Source organism: Typopeltis vanoorti, chromosome 5 (assembly GCF_054136105.1).
Source record: "Typopeltis vanoorti isolate ZY-2024b chromosome 5, IOZ_Tvanoo_1.0, whole genome shotgun sequence".
Lineage (NCBI taxonomy): Eukaryota > Metazoa > Arthropoda > Arachnida > Uropygi > Thelyphonidae > Typopeltis > Typopeltis vanoorti.
Genome location: NC_143553.1, coordinates 32,151,315 through 32,166,291, shown reverse-complemented (window position 1 = coordinate 32,166,291; position 14,977 = coordinate 32,151,315). Strand labels below are relative to the sequence as shown.

The following is a 14,977-nucleotide window of genomic DNA, read 5'->3' as shown; positions in this document are numbered from 1 at the left end:
GCCATCTATCGTCGAGATCGAGAATTTTTCAGACCCACCTTCGTAAATAGTATTTGGGAGCAGCCACAAGATGGTGGCATTTGTCAGTCGCAATATCTTCCCCAAATGCCAATTAAAATCACTTATAGCCAATTATGATGGCTGGCCTATGACTAAGTAAGTGGGAAGATTAGCTTCCTTTCCTCCAGTTCCCAAAAAAGGTTAGGGTTAAATGGTCTCACCTACTCCCTTTGAGGAATAAAATGCATTAGCGGATTTATTTTATTAATTTTTTAAGTGTGCAAACCCCATGAAGTTCTTGGATTCAGTAACGAGCATGTTTCATGCTATTTTGCACACAGGGCTGCATTTATACTTTTTGAGACCCTAAGTGCAACATCATACTGAAGCCCCAAAAGAACAAGTCTATTTCAGTTAATCAAATTCATACGCTTTCTTTCTTTCTTTTTTTAGTTTATTGAAAATAAAAGTCGCCATTTCCATAATAACTCATTTTAATAAACTAAAGAAATAAATAATATATATCAGTTCAAATTCAAATTAAAAAAGAAAAAATTATATTTACTAAAAGTTTTTTTTTCTGGCTTTCATTTTAGCGAATATATCTAAAATGATATAATTAATCGGGTCTATTACACCTGATTCAATGCATAATAACGGCAGGTCACTTGTTTTATTTTGGTGCAAGTTGCTTCTTAAATTATTCGTTTCAACACAGAAAATGAGCATTCAGCACTTGCATTTGAAAGGGGCATCCTCAAAAATATTTTTAAAATTGTTTCTACGTTCGGAAAAGTAGACTTTAATCCATCGTTTATAAATTTGTCATCATCATCATCAAATTCCTGCAATGTACCTTCAAGGGGTGTACAGGATATGACAGTACATGAAAAATTACATCATTACTAACTTCCTATCTACAATTTTCCTCCAAATCAGTCTGTTACTTGTCAAAACTCCAACATTATCAGATCTTATATTTCTATCGTCTAAGGCACTTTGTACCGTATCAATCCACCTATATCTTGGTCTTCCTCTGGGTCGTTTTCCTGCCAACCTGGCAGAGAACACTTGTTTTGCTAATCTTTCCTCTCCCATTCTATTTAAGTGACCATACCATCTGAGATTAGCTCTGCTAACGCATTCCTGGATGCTGACAATGTCAAGTTCTTTCCTAATATCCTCATTTTTAATATCATATTGCCATTGATGCCATCTGTTCACGCCTCTAATCTTTCTCAGGACTCTCATATCTGCGGTCTCTAGTCTTTGGTCAAGTGTTTTACTTCTGACCCAGCTCTCAGATCCATAAGTTAAAATTGGTTTGAACACTGGCTTGTATACAGCTAATTTAGTGTTCCGACTAATTTCTTTCTTATTCCATATGAATTTATTCAATTGACTTCCCACCATACCAGCTTTGCTGATTCTGTTGTCTATTTCTATATTTAGTTTACCATCGTCAGTAAAAATTGTGCCTAAGTAGCTGAAATGTTTTACTTGTTCCACAGGTTCTCCATTCACAACACAGTTGACATTTTCAATGATTCTGCCTATTTTCATTGTCTTTGTCTTTTTATTGCTGACCTTCATACCATATCTATTACAACAGCTATTCAATTTAGTCAGAGAATCTTGCAGACTTGTAGCGGATTTATTTAGAAGTATAACATCATCTGCATAAAGCAAAGAGCTGACATTAACATCTCCAATTTTGATATCAGGTTTAATACCACATTCCTTCATAATGTGATCCATATAGATAATGAATAACAGAGGGGATAATGTACATCCTTGTCTCACACCAGATTTAACATTAAACCATCTTCCTGTACTTCCTTCAATTCTAACTGCTGACTCACAACTCAAATAAAGACTAAGTATTGCTTGATATAATGCCCCATTGACACCATATAACTGCAGCGTATTGAATAGCTTCTCTCTTGGCACCTTGTCATATGCCTTTTCCAAATCGGCAAAACTTAAATACAGATCTTTGTTATATTCCCATGCTTTCTCGACTATTTGTCGTAAAGTGAAGATCTGATCCTGACAGCCTCTATTTGGCCTGAATCCAGCTTGTTCTTCACCAAGCTTTTCTTCCACAATTCTTCTCAACCGTTTCTCAAGTATACTTGCATAGATCTTGCCAGGAACACTCAGTAGGGAAATACCTCTGTAATTCTCACATTCAGTTTTATTTCCCTTTTTATATATGGGTACTATGAGAGCTCTACTCCAATCATTAGGAATTCGTCCCTCTGTCCAGGCTTTCTGAACTATGCAGTGCAGCCACTGTAAGACTCTTATACCACCATTCTTCAGCATTTCTGGTCGAATATCATCTACTCCTGCTGCCTTTCCACATTTCAAGCCTTTGATGGCTTTTTCTACTTCAAGTATGGATATGTATTCCTGACTGCATGCCTGGTCAGTGTTTTTTTATCACTGTGCTGTCATCACTGCTTGTTTCATTTAGCAGTTTTTCAAAGTAATTACTCCATACTTCAGGGATATCTTTTTCTCCTGTTTTCATTTCACCTTTATCATCTCTAATTCCTTTTACAGCACTCTTTCCTCCATTACTAAGCTTCTTCAACAACCTCCAGAATATTTTGCCACCTTCTTGATATTTATTTTCTATATTCTTGCCAAAGTCCTCCCATGACTTTTGTTTAGCTAGTTTTACACACTGTTTAGCTTTCTTACATTTGTCTCTGTATTCTGTAAGAATAAAAGCTGACTTATTTGCCAGGAACTTTTGATATGCTTTCTTCTTTTCCTTCACTGCCTCTTTAACTTCCTGTGTCCACCAGGGAGTTCTGATTTTTTTTATCCTTGCATACAACCTCACCACGTGCCTCTCTGGCAGAATCAATCAATGTTTCCTTCAGAGTTTGCCACTGAATCTCCATGGTTTGATTCCTGTTCTCAAACTCTTTCATTTTCTTTGCAATAATATTTCTGTATTTTAGTCTACAGTTCACATCTGAGTATAAATTTGTACATATTTTAATTGAAAAATTTTCTTCCTTTGCTTAACTTTACCAATAAATTATGCTGAATCAATATCAGCCCATAAGATTGTAAACTTTTGTTAATACTAGTATTTTTGAGCTATATCTTTCTTCAAAAAAATGGCAAACATATCTGTCTAAATAGCTTTTTGCGCTTTCATTAATTTCCAAAATTAGCTTATCGCAAAGACATTAAAAGTATTAACAATGAAATTTTCTTTCCCATGTAATATACGAGTAATCTCATCGTTAGATTGTGAAATTTCGTGAGACATTTTTTTTCCGTTTTTTCACTGTTTCCTTTTCATCTTTAAATTTTGTCTCATCTGTTAATAAATTCTCTTCTTCCTTTAAATTCCTTATATCGTAAATAAAACCAACTAAAGACTGTAACAAATTATTACTAACAATAAATCCATATCGGGATCTTGTAGAGATTTACTGGTAGCATTTATACGTTGTAAAATTTTTCCCACACAACTGTTAAAATTGCTGTTTCTGAATTGTCAAAATGATGGGCTCTAATTTAGAAATAGGTTTTTCATAAGGAGAAATGGATACTTCAAGTAATGCCTCTTTAATTTGTTTATATCCACGGTTTCAAAGCAATACAGTGTCAGGTCTTGCGGACCACCTCGTTTCACTTGATCTTTTAACTGTTAAAGATTTTTTTTTTTTTTCTAAATGTTTGAGGAGTATGCTCCATCACGAAAAGTAATTACAGTATATACTATTTAAGTTAAGGGATATTACATCCCATATTGTTTCATAGCCGAATATAGAAACTATATAAAGTTCGGCGAGTCCAAGCGTAAGCAAATACCTGGATAGTGCAACACATATAACCCATTTGGTAGTGCAACACTGAGACAACTCATAGCAAGGGTGGAGCAAGCTCAGATCACTGTTCTTGATATTTACTCATAATGTGAAACCCAGCTCCTATGAGCTGTATTACTCTTCTACATTATGAGAGAGGGTCAATACCCAGATCGGTTTCAACCTTTATTGAGGTCTCATCAGTGAGTAGGTAGACCTAGTTAATACCAATTTTGTAGCGAACAGAACTTACATACCCTACTATAAGAATTGCCAAGAAAGTGTCTTAATAAATTACTAATTATATGAAGATGAAGAGCCAAAGGCTTCAATTCGGCGACGTGAAATTATTTAAGTTAAGGGATATTACATCCCATATTGTTTCATAGCCGAATAAGAATACGTTTTGAATAAAACAAAAATACTGCGCTGCTTCCGGACAAGATTCCTCGGCATAGTTGCCAATTCAATTTTAATGGATCAAAACTTCATCCGCATTCTATTTTTTATCAAGCAATTACCCCCTTCGCCGTTAATCCCTGAACGGCGATTTTAGAGCCGTTAACGGATTAACTGTGGTGGAACAACCTTTGACTTTACGTGTACTGTGTTACTTGGAATTTCCTTTACTGTCCTACGATATTTGATTTTTTTTTTCTTTCCTGCACAATTATGGTGTCTTTTCTCAAAAATAAAAACGAATTTCACATGTGCGAAAATAATCAATCCTGAAATGACCAGAGATCAGCCTTTGCAATGAATCTATTTAGTAATAGTAAATTTTCTGCCTTTTATTCTTAAAATTAGTGTCACAGAACAAGATAATTTTATGTTCTTTCTGAGAATATACAGAAATACACTTTACTGAGAATATACAGGACACCCTGTATATTCTCAGTAAAGTGAAAACTTTACTGAGAATATACAGGGTGTCCCAAAATTCACGCAAGAAGTAATTTTGATAGAAAACACAGGTTTTTAATTAAAAATTGTAATTTCTTATTGATTCATAAAGTATACTGTATAGGGTTATGCATGGAATAGCATATCGGGTAAATGGCCTCCACGGCTTTGCTGGCACATACTCACTCTTTTGTCGAAATTTTCCATGACCGTTTTGCATAAATGTGGCTGAATTTCGTTGATACAGCGCTCAATTTCCTCCTTCAAGGCATAGGTGGTCGTGGGCTTGTTGGCATAAACCTTAGACTTCAAAAAACCCCAAAGAAAAAAAAAATCCAACGGCGTTAAGTCACATGATCTGGACAGCCAATTCTGATCACCAAAACGGGAAATTACACGACCAGGAAATGACTCATGCAGTAATTGAATTGTTTCTCGGGCTGTATGGCATGTGGCACCGTTTTGTTGAAACCACATGTCGTCCACATCCATATCTTGCAATTTAGGCACAAAAAACTGGATTATCATGTCGCGATAGCGAGCACCATTAACTGTTATTGCCTTACCAGCCGCATTTTCCGATGATGCCTCCAGCCCAAAATCCGCAAATAGTGACACGTTGTGGATGCATTTGTTTCTCAACAATCACTCGTGGATTTTCTGAACCCCAAATGCGACAATTTTGTCGATTAACGAAGCCATCATGATGAAAATGAGCCTCATCGCTGAAGATGATTTTGTTCGAAAAATAAGCATCCACTTGTTGTTGTTCCATAATCCATTCAACGAACTCTCTTCGCTGTGTGTGGTCAACAAGCTTCAGTTCTTGAGGCAATTGAACTTTGTAAGCATAAAGATGCAAATCTTTCGTGGGAATACGCTGTAGAGAGCTTCTCGAAATGCCCAATTCAAGACCACGGTGCCGAATTGATGTTCCTGGACTCTCAGCAACACTCTCACGAATAGCTTCGATGTTTTCTGTTGAACGACAGCCAGAGTGTATAAGATCACTAATTGATCCAGTTTCCTTGAATTTTTTAATAAATCTTTTCACAGTTGATGAAGTTAAATCACTATTCCGACCATATTTTGCACGAAATTGCGAACTGTAGCTGCCAAACCTTCATTATTTTTAAAATATTGCTCAACAATGAAAATGCGTTGTTCTTTCGTGTAGCGCTCCATTTTTAATAACCCTTAACTGTCAGCTGTCACGCGGTCTTTTTTTTTTTTTTCTCGTCGGCAACACTTTACCGCACAAATGGCGCTAAATTTAAATCTTGCATGAATTTTGGGACACCCTGTAGAAGAATTTTTTTTTCGCGAATTTTCAAATGTTTGTTTCATTTAAAATATCGTGTCAAATATTTATATTTTTTAAATAACATTTATTGAAATAAATATGACATTTTGCTTTCCTTCCTTACAAAATACCGTTATATGGATCGTAACATTTCAATTTTAAGAATAATATATATATATATATATATATATATATATATATATATATTTTTTTTTTTTTTTTTTTTTTTAGGATACGCATTACTATAATATCCAGTGTAACCACTGTAGATATGCTGAAAATATAACATGAAGAATATCCTAAATTTATGTCATTTTGAAGATTTTCTACTACATCTACCTCTCTTCTCCTCTCCTGGAACTCAATTACGTAACTACTTTAAATATCTACTGGTTTGAAAGCTTTCAGACAGTATACAAAATCTGTTACTTCAGTTTACCGTTTTGAAAAACAAATAAAATAAATAAATAAAATAAAACAAAGCAATAATATTGTTATGCCGTCGAAGCTTCTAATTCTGTACTACTTCTTTGCAATCTGAAATCAGTTGTTCAGCGGTCTGCTGAAATTTCAGTAGTGTTATTTTTGTTATTTATTTATTTTTTAAATTCTAAATATTAAGTGTTCTTTTTGTTATTTATTTATTTTTTTTTTAATTCTAAATATTATTACGTCTTCGAAATACTCCATAATAATCCTCTTAGCTGGAGGAAAAGCTAAACTTAGATTACTCTCACTGCTGTTGAGAAAGATAAGAGAGAAAGTTTCCCTAGAAATCACACTAAATTGCCTAGCTGTAGTGCAGAATACATCAAGTATGTCTTGTTTCGTTTTCCATTGTTGATTACAGACATTCTATCACAGAAATACTGACATATCTTTTACAGACTGATACAACAGTTATACCAAAATGATTTCTTAATTTAAAGTGATCAGTTTCATTTTTATTATAGAAAAATATGTAATTTGATACAATTATCTTGAAAAAAAAATTTGAATTATTTAAAAGAAAAGACGCATATGTATTACATAATCATTTTATGTTTTTATACACCTATTCCTTTCTGCTCGAGTAACAGTTCGTAAGCTAACGAAAATTATTGAGAAAGTAAGAAACGAACACGTCCAGTAGGCGCACTAAAAAGTCCCTAACAATAGCCGAATACACACAGAAATTTATTTTATTTTATTATTATATTTTTCACCTCTCTGATTGCTTTACAGATGTTCAAAACATTTTATTCTGATTTTGCCTTTGTAGGATGAAACTGTTTTTTAAACATTAATTTCCCCAATATTACATAATTTAATTATTTATTCTTATCAGGAAATAATATAAATGAAAAAATATACAAAATTTACTAATTTATAATAATCACAATTTAATTTCGGTATCGGAATATTAAAAGTTCTCTGGTACAATTACTTTGGAAAAATAACGAATTCAAACAAAAATAAAGTGCACGTATGTTATCTAGCAGTATTGTGTGTGTGTGTGGTGATAATTTTGGGAGGGGGGGAGGAGTTGGCCATTAGGCAAATTAATTCTGTTATGAAAATTTTGGAAATAAAATTTCATTTTGACGCATGCACCTACACATGTTTCGAAAGATAAACTGTAGGGAAAATATCGCTACTTCAAAACTGCCGCATAATATCAAAATTAGCCGAAAATATGTACATAGCAGTTGACTTCATGACTGCCGTTTATTTCGATTTGTAGTGAGTGATTAGGGTGGGAAACCAAGAAAGTTGAAATGCAAAAACCTACAGATTACGTTTATAAAAATTATGCATTACATGATATGATTCAAGATTTACATATGATTCTCTATAAAGCAAAATATAAAAGTGCGAACCTTCGCGCAATCTGTGAACTAACCTTCGAACTAAGATTATGAATAAAAAAAAGAAAACTTAATTTGGAACACAGAGGCTGTATTCATTTTGCGATTCGGATTTTTTTGATTATATAAAATAATTGTTTGACAAAAAAAATTATCTTCAATCAAGTTCTGGGAGAATTTTAAAATGTATTGGCGATTAAAATAATTAGCAAAAAAATTGATAGTGACATTGATCTTCCAAAGTGAGAAGTGAAGAAAGTATGAAAGGATTTCTTCTTTTGCGCTGGCATTAAAAACTATAATTATACGATAAAAACAAGTAGCAAAAAATGAATATAACTCATAGGTATTTAAGTCTGATATAACTTAGATTCCAGTTACCGAGCAAACGGCAAGCAACTGCGTTTCTTGCTGTAGGCAACTGAATATAGCTACTATGTATGACAGTGTTGGATCCTGCTTCTTGTCAATCTATACTTTGGATCCGACATTTAGTTATTACAATGTTCTTAACCAAAAAAATAGTTGCTAGTTGATTTCTAATACAAATATAGAGAAAATTTATATTTATAGACTGCGCCACTTTATATCTGAATTAGTTCAAGAATTGAAGATAAATAAACCCTCAACTATTTCTCCTTAAAATGTTATTAATATATATACTGGCCGAATATATTTAACTTACTTAATTTACCCGCTTTGGTTCGAATATTTTATGAATGGTGCAGTAAAAGAGATTCAGGCAAAATACAACTTTTGATTAACAAAAACAAACATTTAATTTTAGAATCATAAATTATACACTTAAGATCAAATCAGTAATTAAGATATCACAAACATTTTAACTCCTCAGATAATTTCAATCATTCAACTCATACAATGGTAAATCTGTTATCTCTATAATACAGTCTTCTCACAGTTCCTTAAGTTCCAAATACAACAAAAATTGCAGTAATACCTCTTCACAAACAAACACTTTTAAATTTACACTTTAGCTAACTTCCTCAATAGTTACTGTTAGTATAAGGAAATTCTAGGATGAAACTCTCACACGTCTCTGTATAGGAATATTAACGGTTGGAATAATCTTACCGATAATCTTTTTTCTTCATCTACTTATACGTAAACACATTTTATAACTGTAAACACTTAAACAGTAGTATACGGCACTCATTAAAATAATTCTTTTAAGCAATAACTGAATTAATCGTCGGTCACTATACACATAAACAAACGTTCTTGCACGAAATACTACTGATCACTATGAATTAAGGCAATACACAATAATTCCTTAACTTGAGGTTTTATATGCACAGCTGTTCATTCTTACTGCATTCATTTAATTCTTTAGGCAATATATTTCTAAGCACAGCTAACGGTAAATTTCAACTTTAAAGCCTCTACTATTCGCTAATAACTCTGTGCTTTGCTTCAAGGTTCTGTATGTTCTTGAAAGGTCGGCCCTGAAATTGAATCTCAACTCAAATATCGCTAGTCTATTTAGTAGTCACTCAGCTGTCTTCCGTAGCTATAATTGTTATTCTACAATTTATTAGCTAACCGTCTCTCGACTAGTAGACTTTATTAGCTGCTTGAGTGACTTGCCGACTTGCTATTATCGCACTGTGATTCCCGAATACAAATAATAATTACTCCAATCTCTATATATTCAGAATCCAACACCAGGTAATCTAGTTAAGTGTTCTTTTCAGCGTGAAGGATTATTGTCCCTTCTAATGGCCATGACGGTCAAACTGCACTTCTTATCCATGTTCTTTCCACAGGTGGACAGAATATTATCCAGGTTTGCTGGACATGTATATACATCCAGCAAAGAAATGGGACACTTACATATATGAATTTTAGGGAATACAGGAGTTCCATAAAATTTCAACGTTTACGTTGAATATTTGTTCAACGTAAACGTTGCAATAGTTTACAATCTATGTAAATATCTGATAAGACGCGGCATACGAATAGGGGGATGGAAGACAAAGTTAAGGTACATGTTATACATCTCCATTAAGGCGACTCTAGGACTGATACTCATGAAATATTAAAATGAGGAGATAATTTCAAAATAAAAAAAAAGTCTAATCGTGAATGAACATTTCAAAAGAGCAATATCGGTCTTGGATGATAGTCTGCATGTGAGGGTGAGGACAGTAATAGCTGACCATGTGCAGTAAAATATGACCACTGGTTGTTGTTTGAAGTGGGTGGGGGGGGGAGTAGACCGTAAATTACTTCTGTTGGAAAACATTTCAGAACGAAATGTTTTGGAACTACTTCTTACACATGCTGATTATCTATCTAGATATTAATTGCTATGAATACTTGTAAAAATATATTTATCTATAAGCAATCATAATGCCATTACAACTCAGATCAGTTAAAAATTTCGCTTTATCTTTGCTCTTCTCATATTTATCGTACGTAACATAGCTTTCTGCTTAAATACTTGTCCTCAATTATGATCCTTTTTAACTAAGATGAAAAGCCAAACGGCTCCTTAACTTATGATCCTTTTTATTTACGCGAAGTAGGACTGAGGCATATAAAAATATATACATAAAACTGCGTGACGAGAACCAGATACGCAACGTTGTGAAATTCCCTCCAAGAAACTAGACTATGCGCTAACCCATAAACTAGCATAAATTGTTCGCACAACTGTTTCCTTCGAAGGTGATACTAACACTCTTTTTGCGTACCGCCATCTACTGTTTTATAAAATAAGCAATGCACAAAGTTAATAACTAGATGCAAAACTATCAATCATAATTTAGGTAATTGTGCTCTGTTCAAAATGTTCATAATAAATAATTAATATAAGTGAATAAAATTAGTTATGAAATAAGAGTAATATTCACAGTAAAAAATACCTATTGGACCACGGCGATATTGAAATACCCAAGCTATCAAAAAAATGGCACGTCTCACCTCGATCTTTTGACTAAGACACACCTTCTAACGGATCAAGTCAGGTTACCGGCAGAGATTAAACTTCATATACATTATTTAGCTTAATTGATCTCGATTCCATAGGTCGAACGTACTATTCTTCTGTTTGCAATGAGATAAAGATATTTACAGGTGAGTGGATAACCTTGTACAACTACATGCCTCGAGGAAAATTTCGAGCTACCTTTCTATTCTTCCTTATTTCATAATTGTTCATATGACGACATCATATGCGTAACAGAAACAGGGAAATTTTCCGTAGATTTTAGGGATTGATCAGTTTTATTTTATATAAGAAATATAAACATTACATTAGTGCAAAGTTGAGTTCTGGATTACTTGGCGATACCAATGCAATAATAACAACAATAATAATACAGCATTTAGCTTTGAAAGAGAGGAGCGTTATTACTATTAAGTCAGTGTACTACCGAAAGTGTGCGACGCCAAATCTTGGGTGCTGTTACTGCACATAAACAAATTTTTTTATAAATTTTACGTATCCAGTATATCATTTTGCGAAACAAGATCTGTTAATAAACGGAAGACGATTATTTTGCAAATGCTCCATATATACTTATCCTTAATATATACTTATATAGCACATTATATGTATTATGGGAGGAAGTAAGTATACATGTAGTATTCGCAAAATCATCGTCCTCGGTTTATCAACGGATTTTCATAGAACCCCTGGAGTTCTATGAAGTATGTCGAAAATTACTATAGAGTTCTATAGTATATGGAAGAATCCATTTCACTTCCACTTCGGGAATGATATTTAGATAAGCCAATAGAAAATCATGCTTCACTGCTGGGTAAGTATCCTGGTGATACCCATCAGTTTATAAAAGAAAATAAAAAAAGTGAAAAATGTTAAATTTGCTGCTTTCTCCACTGATTCGCTATTCCCCGTTTTTTTTTTTTTTTTTTTTTTTTTTTGTTGTTGTTGTTCGTTTTAACCAAAACTTATCCATATTAAATTTAATAGCTTTAATTTTAAAATTTTATTTTAAAAAAAGCAAAATAAACAGATTTGCCTATTACACATACACGCCGACCCCAAAACACGACCTCGAACTTCTTCCTCCTCCCCTCCCGAAGAGAGAGAGAGAGAGAGAGAGAGAAAACAGCTTCACCTAGTGCATAGATGGCGAACCTATGGCATGCGCGCCAGAGGTGGCACGTCCAAGAATTTTGCTGGCACGTCAATGATTTACAGGTGATATCCTTTTATACGCTTATAAATTATTCAGCTTTTTTTTTTAATTGTTACAATACGTACAAGTTAAATTTTGTTTTACACGAGAGAGCAGCTATGAAGACACGTGCATATGATTGGTGACATCGCGACCCAAAGACGAACGCAACCGACAATTCTTGAGTTTAAATGCTAATTCTCTTCAACTGAATTCCAGAACAAATGAAACTGTCATAACAACATTCACTATATATTTCTTAGTTTTAACACATTCACGAAGGGGTGTCGTTTATCATTCCGGTGGAACTTCTCGTTACCAGCGGGCTCAACTCACACAAAGTTTCAACCCTTGGTTGAATTTTATTGCTGGTTGTTTTAGCTGGCAGACGAACTCACACATGCGTTATATGGCATGTTTCAATTCGTGGTAGAATTTTATTTGAAGTTATCCTTTGTGATCTGTCACAATGACATCGAGAATTTCAAATGCAATAAAACAAACACTTATTTCATGTAATTGAAAAATTGGACAACAGATTTTAGTTAGATACTGTGTTTCTGATGTAACATATAGTTTTTGCTTGAGTCTATTTAGCATAGTTTCTGTGAGAGGGGACATGTGATTCATTAGTTAGCGCCGTTTTTATTCCAGCTGTCTGTAATTGCCCTATTTGTTGAGAAATATATTACACAGACTTCAGGAAGCCTCTCAGGGATACAATAAAACTACTTGTGTTTCTTGCATCTGCAGTATAATGGCTATTGGGGAGGGGTGTTGTTAACCGCGAGGAGCGAGTTACTATCTCCTCGAAATGACCATGTTCAACCATTAAATTATATATTTGGTCTAATCCTTTATCCAAGTGTAAGCAAACAAATTTTGCGCCTGACGTATCTTCATCACTGAGGCAATTCGTGATAAAGGTGGACCAAGCTCTCATCACTCCTTGTCTTAGTATCTCCCATAATGCAAAGCACATCTCGTTACGGACGTGTATAATGCTATGCATTAACACTTTCATTGCCAAGCTGAAAATTGGAATTTCATGTGGTGGCCAAATTTTTTATATTTTTTTATTTAGTTAGCGACGTCCACGCGATAACGCGTGATCGGCCGTTTGGTGAGAGCTCGCATCGCGTGATATCGTTCATTGCCAAGCTGAAAATTGGAATTTCGTGTGGTGGCAAACTTTTTATTTTTTTATTTAGTTAACGACGTCCATGCGATAACGCGTGATCGGCCGTTTGGTGATAACTCGCATCGCGCAATATCGCGTGTTTGGCAATGAACATGTTAAGAGAAGGGCCACTACAAAGACAGGTTTCAACATTTATTGAGACCTCTTCAGTGGGAGCCAGACCCAGAGATGATATCAAGGTTGAAGTAATGCAGAAGTCATATTTTCCTTTACTAGTTGCTAAAAGGTATCACACTTCCAACATCTTTCTCTAATCCAGTTATTTAATAATAAGGCGTGAAAATATGACTTCTGCATTACTTCAACCTTGAAGAGATCTCAATAAATGTCGAAACCGGTCTGGGTAGTGATCCCTAACATTATGCATAGCATTATACATGTCCGCAAGGAGATGTGAAGTCAGTCTACCTTTGCCACGAACTGCCTCAGTCCTCAAGATACTTCAGGCACAAACTTTGTTTGCTTACACTTGGATAAAGGATTAAATTAAATACGTGGGTGGTATGAAAATTTCTCGGCCTCAACCATAAATGGCAACACTATCGGCAAGATGTTTTTTTTTCTTCTTCTAAGTTGGTACATCTGTCAGATAAACATCCATGTGAAATTGCAAGTCATTCTATCAAGTAGTTTGTTTTATTCAGCTGTCTGAAGCAAAAGTGTTGTCTGTATCCCTTGAAATCGATAAAATTGAGTATCGTGCGGTTATAAAATTCTTTGTAAAAGAAGGTTTAACGCCAAAAGAAATTCATTTGAAGTTCATAGAAGTTTATGGGCTTCTTCTCCTTCATTTTTCGACAATTAAGAAACGGGCTACCGATTATAAACGTGGTAGTACCAGCCTTGAAGATGATCCACGTGAAGGACGTCCAAAATGTGTAACACCAGAAATCATTGATCAAGTGCACGATATGGTATTGGATGACCGGCGAGTCAAAGTGTGTGAAATTGCTGAGACTATAGACAGTTCAAAAGAACATGTAGGATATATTTTGCATGAAGAATTATAAATGAAAAAAGCTTTGCGCAAGAAGGGTGCCGTGCTTGCTCACAGCAGATCAAACACTCACTTGCATGAAAATCTCTGAACAGTGCTTGAAGCGTTTTAACAAGAATAAAACTGATTTCGTGCTTCGATGTTTTATTATGAATGAGACTTGGATTCACTATTGCAAGAATCCAAACAGCAGTCAAAACAGTGAACAGAAGCCGGTTTTTCAGCACCAAAGAAGACAAAAGTCGGTTCCATCAGCAGGAAAAGTCATGGCATCGGTGTTTTGGGATGCTAAAGTAATTTTGTTTATTAATTATCTTGAAAAGGGTAAAACAATAACAAAAAAAAATTCACATTTGACGTCCGTAGACGCCGTATTGTCACTGCCGTAACTCACATGGTTTTGACAATGATGTCTTCCGCTAGAATAAGTAGTAGAATCACAGATTCCCTTTCCACACAAAGTTTGTAAGACAATCACAAACATTCATGCCCACGGCGGGATTCGAACCTGCAGCCTCTTGGCTGAAGAGCGGACACGCTAACCACTCAGCCAACGAGGCCGGCAAAATAACCGGGGAATATTATTAGTATCCTCTGGGTATGGCTCGCACTGAAGAGACCTGAAAAAAAGGTTGAAACCGGTCTGGGTAGTGACCTTTCCCATTATGCATAGCATTATACAAGTCCGCAAGGAGATGTGCTTTGCATTATGGGATATTAAGGCAAG

At 34.6% G+C, this 14,977-nt stretch overlaps 1 protein-coding gene across 4 annotated transcripts in view; it reads right to left on the bottom strand.

The window, feature by feature from the left end:
* Positions 1-14,977, bottom strand: part of LOC150106293 (hexosaminidase D-like) — a 176,766-nt gene that overhangs the window by 46,955 nt on the left and 114,834 nt on the right. The window contains exon 1 of one of the 4 annotated variants that reach the window (XM_090392315.1): positions 10,775-10,830. The exons of the other annotated variants lie outside the window; for them this stretch is intronic. The gene's annotated coding sequence lies outside the window, so the exon portion shown is untranslated. Of the gene's footprint in view, positions 1-10,774; positions 10,831-14,977 lie in introns of those variants that run through there. 4 annotated transcript variants of the gene reach the window in all.